This window comes from Aulonocara stuartgranti, assembly GCF_965226115.1.
Source record: "Aulonocara stuartgranti genome assembly, chromosome: 5".
Taxonomy (NCBI): Eukaryota; Metazoa; Chordata; class Actinopteri; order Cichliformes; family Cichlidae; genus Aulonocara; species Aulonocara stuartgranti.
Window position 1 is genome coordinate 8322698 of NC_138943.1, and position 10912 is coordinate 8333609.

At 40.6% G+C, this 10912-nt stretch overlaps 1 protein-coding gene across 4 annotated transcripts in view; it reads right to left on the reverse strand.

The window, feature by feature from the left end:
- Window positions 1-7946, reverse strand: part of grm4 (glutamate receptor, metabotropic 4) — a 206904-nt gene extending 198958 nt beyond the window's left edge. For all 4 annotated transcript variants that reach the window (XR_014276816.1, XR_014276817.1, XM_082533805.1 and 1 more), the window contains exon 1: window positions 7526-7946. The gene's annotated coding sequence lies outside the window, so the exon portion shown is untranslated. The remainder of the gene's footprint in view (window positions 1-7525) is intronic.
- Window positions 7947-10912: the final 2966 nt, after the last annotated feature.

Consider the following 10912-nt stretch of genomic DNA (forward strand, 5'->3'; position numbering starts at 1 on the left):
AGTAAAACATTATTACATTTATTCATCTGGATTTCTGCAGTAAGTAGAAACAGTTTTGGAAGGTCGGTACAAAATGAGATTATACCGCAAATCAAAAAGTTCGTCTCTGTTGTTCTAGAGGACAAACAATGATTTCTGTCATAGAAGATGTCAAACTTTGCAAATTAAAAATCTGTAATGTTATTTACTGAAAAAAAATAACAGAAAATTAAACAGTCATTTTGTAAAGTCCAAAAATCTTAGTTTTTCATTATTTGGCTGCTTTTTCCTTCATTTTCAATCCAGAAAATTTTCAAAGGAATGTTCCTTTTTTTTCTTTTTGATAAGCTGCTTAACAGTGATCTATGAATCATTCAAGCAGTGAAAAGACACCTAGCTCAATGGATGAATCAGTGTTTATGAACCAAATTTTGGAAAACTGAGCGAGTGGACAAAAGATAAAGTGCTAAAATGCTGATGAGCAAAATTTGAAAGTGGATATGTTCTTTCAGACTGGGGATTTATGCTTCAGTGGGAAATTTACATCATCCCTACACTGTAACTGCAAACTCTTCTGAAACTCTCTTTATTGCCCATACCTCAAGTGTAACCCTCCCTAAATATGAAACTAAACGTTGGGTCAACACAGCCCACAACTGTTTGATTGGCCTGTGCTTTACCACTGATTCCTCATGTGCAATATTCTATTTCTATTGTCTGGTTATTAAAAAACACTGGGACACAACCACAAGGTAATTAACATATAATGCACCAACACAAGTTTAAATGAGGGCAACAACTGTGGTCACTTACATAAGTGGCTCTACAAAGATTCCCAGCAGTCCACCTACTGTTCACCAAAGCCTCATCCGACATTGTTTCAGTAGAATTGCAGCTGTCAAGAAGTCATCATTAAGGAAGGAAAATTGGGAGAAATTTTCCTTCCTGCGGTATGCCCAGTTACACAAAAAACTATGTTCTGGAGTAATGCAATCAAATTTCTAGATCAAATGATCATCAGTGTACACAGAGGATGCAAGAAGAGTTTAATGCACAACCAGTAAAACACAGTCGATGCCTATAATGGTTTGGAACTGCATTTCAGACAGTCGTAGTGAGGAAAACGATCATCAAAATTGATGGAATTATTAATGCAAAAAGGTGCTGTCAGATTTCGATCCAATAACACCATCTAGAAAGTGTCTGATTGGCATCGTCTTTTCCACATGGCAATGATCCCAAATATACTGCCAGGGAGGTAAAAGCATATCTTGGTAGAACAATACACAGTGGCAGTTTAAGTCATTCACTGGACTCTTTAAAGCCCATACCTCAAGTCCGTAGTCTGGTATCTTTTATGACAGAAAAGAAAACAAACAAAACTAATATCCAAAGAAGAGCATTGACTATCCTTCAGGAATTCTGGAGAAGTATTTCTTTTAAAAAAATTTAAAAAATTAAAAGATAGCAAAATATAAAGAAAGTAGAAATGGTTTGAGACTTTTGCACAATACTGTAAATGGCATAAATTCAGTTGTGCAATTAGCAGTATAAATAAAGCAGCACATGAGATGTATGACTGTGAATCAGGTGTATGAGTAGGCAGTGATTCTTAGCATTTTCATCAAATCATAAACATTTGCTTCCTTTAGGCTGGCTAGGCAGCAGCATGTGTCCCTCATTTGCTTGGTTGCAAACCAATTTGTTATCTACAAATACCAGAGATTGGGATTTGAGGTAATGTGGTTTGTGACTTGAGCTCTATTTCTGTGGGTAGGAGCCATGCAGCCTCTTTGTAAGCTATGCCGGTCTCAACAGCGAGCAGCAAATTTCTGGAGAGAGGCCTGTTTCTGTTTAGAGCATACACGCTCCCACATCAGTGTCTGTACAAAGAAGACTTGAGTTTATGGTTTATGTGTTCTTGTGTGTTAGATGGGTAAATAAGCAACTACTGCCAAAACATTCACCTTTTGTAAGGCGATGTGTTAACAGCTTAAGCTGCCCCATTATAGACAAAAATAATTTACTGCAGATTTAAGGGGCAACTCAGGGGGCATTTACGCCTTCTGCTTGGCTTGGGGCATTTCTGCATGGCGTTTGTATGTCCTCCCTGTGATGTGTGGGTTTCCTTCAGTTCTTCCAGTTTCGTCCCACACTCCAAAAACAAGGGTTTGCTCCAGGTACCCCAGTTTTTCCCACAGTCCCATGAGGCTTGTTTGGTTAACTGGTAATTCTAAATTGCCTAGAGGCGTGAATGCACGTCTGTTATTCTGTGTTAGCCCTGTGACGGACTAGCGACCTGTCCAGAGCGTAATCCACATTGGCCTTCCCATGACCCTGAAGTGGATACCTTTTTAAAAGATGGATGGATGGATGGATGATGTAAGAATTTAACGCTTTTAAAGCTTAAAAAAACAAACCAAACAAAAAACACACACATTCTAAATAATAAATGATGGATTCACAACTTCAAACATAACAGAGAGAAAAATGCACCATGAACAACCTGAAAGCTGATCATCTGAGAAGAGGGTTCGAGAAAACAAATGGGTTAGGATATTGTCTACATGCAGAGTATGCAGGTTAGTGCAGAATGATCATAGTGGACTCTAGCCTCTATTGCCTCACCCACATTCAGAGGTGGAAAGAAAACTAAACGAGCTATGTTGGCAAATTTTACTCAGGCCATTCTAGCTCAACTGAAATAAGAGCGCCTATCTATCTATGTATCGATACATATCTCTATGCGTCTATGTATCTATCTACCACGTAAAGAGCATTCAATGAGGTGAAGAAGAGCAATGAAGTATCCTTTCTGAATAGTTTGTATGTTACCAAAGCTTCTTTTTCTATTATTTTATTATGCGGGTGCAGTACAGGAGAAGCACTGATATCAGCAAACATTACACAACCATCCATGAATAGCAGGAAAAGAAATCACAGATGATGGTTGGGGAAAATAGGAGGTAGAAACTCGTAACATCAGCACTGTCACAGCACTCATTCTCAGCCAAGGCTCTCATATCTGGTGTCGTTGTCATTGTCACTCCTTGAAGGAAAAAAGAAGCTTGACACAAAAGTCAGCAGCTCTCTTTTGCAGCAGCGGTAATTTCATGTCAAGAAAAGAATGCATTCAGGTGCAGTCTGTTCATATGCATTATATTGGAACTGCACATGTGAGGAACAGCAGGAGGCAAATGAGGACGGGAGGTCGTTTGGATAATCGTGGAGGGACGCCAATGGGAGCTAAAGGCAGCTACGGGTGGGATGGAGCTAAGACTAAGGGAAATACTGGGACACTTCTGTCTTTGTTTTGTGGATTTACTTGGTAAGGTGTGATTGTTGAACAACTCACTGCTGACCTATTTATTTCCTAAACTGCTGACCTAATAATAATAAAGCCAGTGACTTCATTTTCCATTCTTGTTTAAGTTAAAACTAAAAGTAAGTTAAAAAAATTTATTTATTTTTTTTTTTTTTAAACTCAATTAAAATCTGAACACATTCTGAAACAAGAAAATGCACACAAAGGGGGTGAAAGGCTTAAGATCTGAAGAACTATGATTTGGCCATGTCAAAAATAGGTGTATCTTTAATTTCAGCAACAATGCTACTACTTACCGTATGATAATTTCCTTATTTGTAAAATATTGTCAGGTAGTGGTGTTGATTGTATTTTGGGTCCCTAAAAATCTGGCTTCAAATATTTGGTATTTCTCTGTAACATTAAATGAAGGTTTAGAGGGGGGAAACAGTCTGTATTTCTATTATATGTCCACCTACTTCATCTGCTCCAGCTACAGCTTTTGCTTTACACACTGTTTCTCTACAGGCTTTGTTTCAAAGAATGGCTTTTGATGACAGCCACAGAAGAAGAGTTACAATGCTACAGTCATTTCCAGAAAATATAGACCTGCAGGTGCAAGGATACAACAAGCTCTCCAACAACTTCTCGAACATGTGATTGTACCTGTGATCTTAGCTCTCCTTTACTCCAAATGCACTATTTTTCCACCACTGCCTTTTGGTCTGTCGAGGCCACTTATGGAGGAACTAAAAGTGAAAGTGAAGAAGTGACACCTTTCCTCTTCTGTGATGTAGGTCCAGTGTTCCCTGTATGACTGTTGAACACTCTTGCACGAAGGAGCTACTCCTGTTTTTTTGGCAGACACAAAATCTCACATGGTTTTCCAACCAACACTGGAAAAAGGGTTTCAAATGTAAAAAAAAAAAATCCTAATTTTGGCTACTTATGCACACAGCAAATAATAAAATGGGTCCAAAAACTGTTTATTTTTAGTTTAACTTCGGTGGATGGGTGCTTTTGTTATCAGTATCAAGTCTTATTTCGTCCATCTATCATTTATTTATTTATTTATGACTGGCATGATCATATCTAGATTAATGTGCAATATGAGATAAAGTAAAAAAAATTGATCGAACAAAAGGACTCCAGCATGTAGGAAACATTAAATGGGCTTGAGGAAAGGTGAATGTAACTCGATGACAGATTCGCAGGCAGGAGGCAAGATGCTCTTGAACCCTAGTGTAAGATAATGTGCATAATCCACTGCAGGGATGTTAAGTGCACTCATTTCACACTCCATTTCACACAACGCTGCCCTAGGAAGAATCTGTGTGTATGATGACTCAGGAAATACACAACATCACTCTTCTGCATCTTTCTCGTGTTGTTTCTCTCCATTGTTAATAATCTGGAGTCAAATCACTTTTCCACGCTATTGTAGAATAAATTATGTGTCAGGAATGTAATAAGTACCAAAGCCATGTTATGCATGAAATACACACGAGTTAATGGAAGCCAGCGTTTCCTCAAAAATTACTTCAAAAGATGCATTATGGACATTAAAACGGTCTAATTTCCACCTGTGGCTTTATTCAGAATTTACAATCTAACAGACAATTGAAATGGTACCACCTAAAGGGAAAACAGTGTCTGTTCATATATATATATGATAGCCTGTTATGAGGATAAACATTTCATTTCCATCCATCAGCCCTAAGTGTGGGGAATCTCCATCACTGCTGTCAGAAGTCCATTAAAATAGCTTGCTCATCATACCTTAAATATGATATGAAATTAATCCATTAATTAATAGTGTGTACAAAATGAAACATTTTAGCACACTATAAATGCATGTAAAAAAAAACTGTCCTTTGAGAGATAAAATTGAGTCCACTAATTGCAGGAAGTTTAAGTGAAAAGCTGACAAATTCTCAACTATGAGAATGGCCGTAGTGTTTCTTAATGCACTGAGAGAAAATATTCAATATTCTGAGTATCTATGAAAGCATGCTTACATAATGTGAATGCAACACGAGGGCATAAATCAGTGCAGGGATTTTTAACTTGGCTGTTTTAGTTCACACACAGATCCGTATATTTAGTCATCTGTTTCATTTCACATTAAACGACCTACTATTTATTTCACATATAAAATGCTGTGTTTGTACTGTAGCCAAGTTTCCCATATCCCTCCAATCTTTACTATGGAATTGTTTGGAAAACCTCCCTGGTGAGCAGATGGTGCCTGCCGGGAGGAGAATAAAGCTAAAACCTGGGCTCTATACACTGCACACACATTTCCCCATTTCCAGGCAAGCTTTTGTAAAAGGGAACAACAGAGGTCTAGTGGGAATTTAACCATGGGTCTGTTTTGGAAAACACGTTTGTTTATTGGAGCCTTTCTCTATGCAGCAGCTACAGTAAACACCGTGGATACTGGAGACTGGAGAAGAGCATCAAGCCCCCACTTGCTGAAATGATTTCAATCACTTTGATCTTCATGGTTTCCATCATGAATGTGATGTGTTCATTATTTGACCCCTTTGTCAATGGAACAAAAAGACAGAGAAGCATTTGAATTTACTGGGAAAGCTTATCTACGTATGCTGGTGAATTCTGTATTATTAAGCAGAGAATGAGGCAATGCTACAGTATGTTCTTATGGCTGCTTACGCTCTCGTCCACACTGTATTGAAGAGAACTTAGCAGCAGGCAAACCAGGGGTCTTACGCTGAGTCTGCACTTGCTAAACTAACTCAGAGGACATGATAAGCCAGGCAAAGCTTGGAAAAGTAAATCTGAGGCTGTTTGAATAAGCCCTGCACCTCTCTGTCAGCTGCAATCAGCGCACAGAGTATTCGTCCCAATCTCTCTGTGGGGGAGATTTCTTAAGCACGCTTTGTTGCTAGATCCAGGTAGGCTATCAGTCACTGCAGTAGTGAAGAACATGCCAACAAGAATAACCCCAACATAAGACATAAAATCCATCTCATGGGACCTCAGAGGCTGGACGAGAACAAATTAAAAAATCTCTCTTTTGCTGAGTCACTCTCTTTAGATAATTACCCACTGATATGAAGAATATTTCCCCACTTGGCTGTAAGTTCAGAGGGAATGCAGACAATGGCATATTTGGCCATAATCATAGCAGCCCCCCACCATCAATTGAAGCTAAGAGAGTAAGATAGCACAGAGCTAATCTTTGGCTCAACAAAAAGGCCCGAGGGGGCAGCACAAAATGGAAGCAGTATTAAAAAAATTTGCTCCTGGCATGAACCTTCACTGCCTCTCCAAGCCCTTTATTAAAAGGCCAACAACAGACAAAAACTGTGCAGGTAAATCAAGCTTAATATGCATCCCTAATAACCAGGAAAGAAAGCCTTAAAGTGCAGCCCATGCATGCCTAAATAATCTATTAAAGTTTGCTCTGGGGTATAGTACAGCAGCAGTCTCACATCAGCTGGTCTACTACTGTCTCCACTCTCCCTTCCACTGCCAGGAGGCTGCACATCTGCACAGCACAGTGACTGACAGTCGATGGTTCACACACCGTTTACCCCACCCCCGACACACTCTCACAAAACACCACCCAGCCGGGGTGCTCCCCTGCGTGACTCAACTTGTTTCAGGGCTGAGAGGGAGACACTGGGGGAGAGGTGGGGATGAGACAAATGTGGGGGAGCTGGGAACGATGAAGCGGTTGTTTGCATGCTGCTGTGTTGCTGCCTTTCAGAGTTAAACTGGGTTTTGCTTGAATTGAAGAGAGGATTTATCCATGGTTTCGGTCTAATCTGCGCTTTCAAAGCTGCAACTATATTTATATTAAAACCCCGCAGCTCCAGTAGTTTCGATATTGAGTCATTCTTTTATCATATTTTTGCGAGACTTCAGGCGCCTCTGCAGCGCAGCGAGATACAGGGCTCCACACAAAACGCTGCGCCTTAACGCGTAAAAACAATCAATGCACTTACAGTCCAGGGCGTTGCACTCCTTTTTACAGCCAGCACATATATTTACTTTTCTAAACTACAACCGTGTGAATCATCAATTGAAGTATTATACAGCTCTGAAATGTACATGACAAATGTTTTGTGTGCACCCCCAGATATCTATCATGGGTCCTCGTTGCCAGCGCTCTGCGTTCACACTACTTAGTATCAAGTAATTTTAAGTCACGACGTTAACAAACATTTGATTGTCATACATGGCCCATTTTGCGGCTCGGGCGGCTGTTCTTACCCCTTTCTCCTGTCCACGAAGAAGCCTTTCATAAGAAGTGACCCATATCCGCGGCAAAATCGCATCTTGTTGGGCGCATCAATTTGTAGAGAGAAGATTTCCCGAGCTTCAAAAAAAGCGTCTAAACATTCTTTCTGAATAGTATCCAGCGGGAATGTACACTCGTTTGGAGGCTCCGTCAATCTCCCCAAATCATTTCGAGCGCTGTCCTCGGAAAAGTGGCGCTGAAAGTCTCAAGTCCTAACTTTAGGCTGTGTGCGAAGGGAAAATAAAAGACACGTCCAGTAGAGCTACTCACTAATACAGCTCCTGCGAAAAGCGGATCTGATTTTACGGGATAAAAGAGCGGAGAAGCGCATATCCCACACCCGAGGCGAGAGCACTTTCTCATTGACAGAGGGAAGACTACATGCGCCCCTTGCACTGGATGTGAATGATGTTAAATGCATCGCAGCACACCGCCTTTATCAGGAAAGAAATGCACCATCAGTGAACGACGGGGGAAAAAGGTGTGAATGTCTGATTAAAGCATATAAAGCTACCAGCGCTTTGGCTGGAGTGTGACATACAGGCTGTGCATCAATTTGTTTAATTTTAACGTCCATTTGGCCGCCTGCTGCTTCACCCCTCAGCACACCCAGACCTCAGTGTCGAGGATTGTGTTTATCTTCGTCTATATAGTGAGCAACAAGAAACACAGAAAACCACCCTGTCTACCCCTACTGCCAGTCAAATCTGATTTAGTTGATATTTTTGTTTGTTTGCTTGTTTGTTTGTTTGTTTTTAATAAAATATCTCAGCATTGAAGTTGTAAGGCTCATTTCATGCGTACCAAATCCTTTTGGACTAATTAAACAAGTCACAACAATTCTGTTTTATCCGACTGATATTTTTCTGTCAGATATAATGAATTCCTGTGACTGTGAGATCGCTTGCAATCAATGCAATTTTCACGGTGACAGCAGCAGAGATGGTATAAATGATTCAAATGTGACGCTTTTGGGTCGGCTCGCACGTTACAGGTGCTGTTGCGCAGCCTATGCAGTATGTTGAATCTCAAAGGTTTGGGATGCTGTGCGTAGACCATGACGAAGATATCAAGTCCAATCACCGAGTGAGAAAACTCAATCTAGATACTGGGTGTGTGTTGTGTGTCCGTGTGCGTGTTTCCCTGACTGACAGCAGCCACGCTCTGCAGCACATTTATGAAATTATGTCCAAGGGCATGCCAATATATGTCCCAGATTATCCAGCAAAAATGCGAGAAATTAGTTTTAAACTAGGCATGGGATGTTATTATTTGAGACTTGAATGCGATTGATGCACCCATTTTTTGGCTATTAACCTTCAAACGTCTAACGTGTGCTGTGAAGTGACAAAGGACTTCCTCATCGATCAGTTCAACGGTGGCATCGGTGCATCTTGCAGTCCTGATTGATTAATTTTCCAAGATGTCCAATAGGAGGCTCCCGGTGATTATTTGGCCTTTGCCTCGAGTATATGCGCAGCTGCTCTTTCTGCCTCCCTGATCACAGGGCAGGGGGGGGGGGGGGGGGGGGTGGAGGCTTTCACAGGTCTGAGTGGGTCACACCTGTGGAGTGTTGGACGTACTCCACCACATCAAGGGAAGGTGGAAGGGATTGTGCCTGAGAGAGAGAGAGAGAGAGAGAGAGACTTGGAGGCTGAGGCAGTGGGGGTCCTTGGTGGTGGTGGTGGTGGTGGTATGTGTGTGTGTGTGTCATGTCTCTCAGGGCCTTGGAGGCAGCTTAGCCTCTGAATATTCATCCACACCTCTGCTGGAGCAAATTCCAGCTACATGCCTAGACTGAGTGAAAGTCTTGTGAGCTGTAGTGGGACCTTGTAAGTCATGCAAAAAATAAGAAAAGAAAAAAAATCACAGATCTAACTTGTGCACATTATTGAACAGAGTGTTTTACATCTTTTTATTACTCCACAAAGCATTGACTCCCTTCCATCTGTCAGCTCCTCAAACCGGTGTTCTATTTCTGTTTAGCATAGTTGGCATAATAAGTGAATTATTTAGCTGTGGAGAATGGCTACAAAAGTTATTTCCACCAGGAGACCCATTTCTGCTTTGCTTTCTGCTGCAGTAGACCGGGTCTTGTCGAACGTGCTTGCTCTGAGGATAACATGTTATGGAACTGAGTCCTCCCCATCCCTCTGCGCAAGACAACTCTGGAGAATTACTTGTTTCAATTAGCTATGGGGCGGAGAGAATTTAAGCCATGTTAATTCCAGTCACTAGTGAAAATCCCAGTCAAAGAGACTAGCCACTCAAGCATAATCGCCTTCCCCCAGACATCTCTCATTTCATGGATCCATTAGGGAAATTAATCAAAATGTAAATTGTGAGGTCACAAGATTTCACTTTATTGACGGTGTTCAGTAAAGGCCAAAACTTCACTACTTGATTTAGAGGAATCCTCTTCTTATGACAACTCCGAGCTGGTTTGGCTTTTGTCCATTCACTCATTCAGTGATCTAGATAATTTGGCTTTAAATAGCTTTTGTTTTCTTCTTAATAACAAAAGCTGGATTAATCTCAGTGAGGATGAGCTGCCTTAAAAGTTTTCAAAGACAAATGATGATGTGTGGAAGAATAAGGAGGAGGAGATGACACAGATGCTCCCCATTCAAATAAATGATCTAATTGTTGGAGCAGAATCTGATGTTTGTGTCACATCTTTTCATCAGCGTCTGTGTCATCGAATATTGAACTCTGAGGACATACAGACTGTTCGCTAACATCTGATTATCTAAAATTGAGACTGTCTGACACGCCCACAAGTGGCAAGACAAAGGAATGAGTCAGTTTGTCACTCTTGTTTAAAGCAATATTTTGCAACGAAATGGTGAAACAGGCCAGCCGGGGCAGACAGACAAGCCATATGCTTTATGTGAGTGAAATATTTTTGTCGTGTTGCTGGCTGGCTGACAGTTGTCGCAGCTGTAACCTTTGAACTCCAAGAGCCTTTTTTATATAAGAGACTGGCTGCAGTCCAAATTGGCTGAGGATGTGCACACAGAAAAACAGATTTGATCTGTAGATTACCACGAAACACTTAGACAGCTGCATTAGATTACTGCATGTATAGAGATGCCTTGTGAGTAATAGAAATAATAAGAGTGTTTTAGCATAGATCGAGAAACAGTGGCCAAAAATACCAAAGCCATCAAAGCTATAAAAATACAGAGCAGTGCTGTCTGTAGGTTTAGTGATGTTGCTTTCATACATCAAATAATTAATTGAGAACTTATTTAGCAATTAATGTTTAGTATTAAATGCTGATAATATTCATATTAGTTTTCAAATGAAAGTGATTTAACCTTATATTATGATACTATACACATGAGCTCATCTCTCTT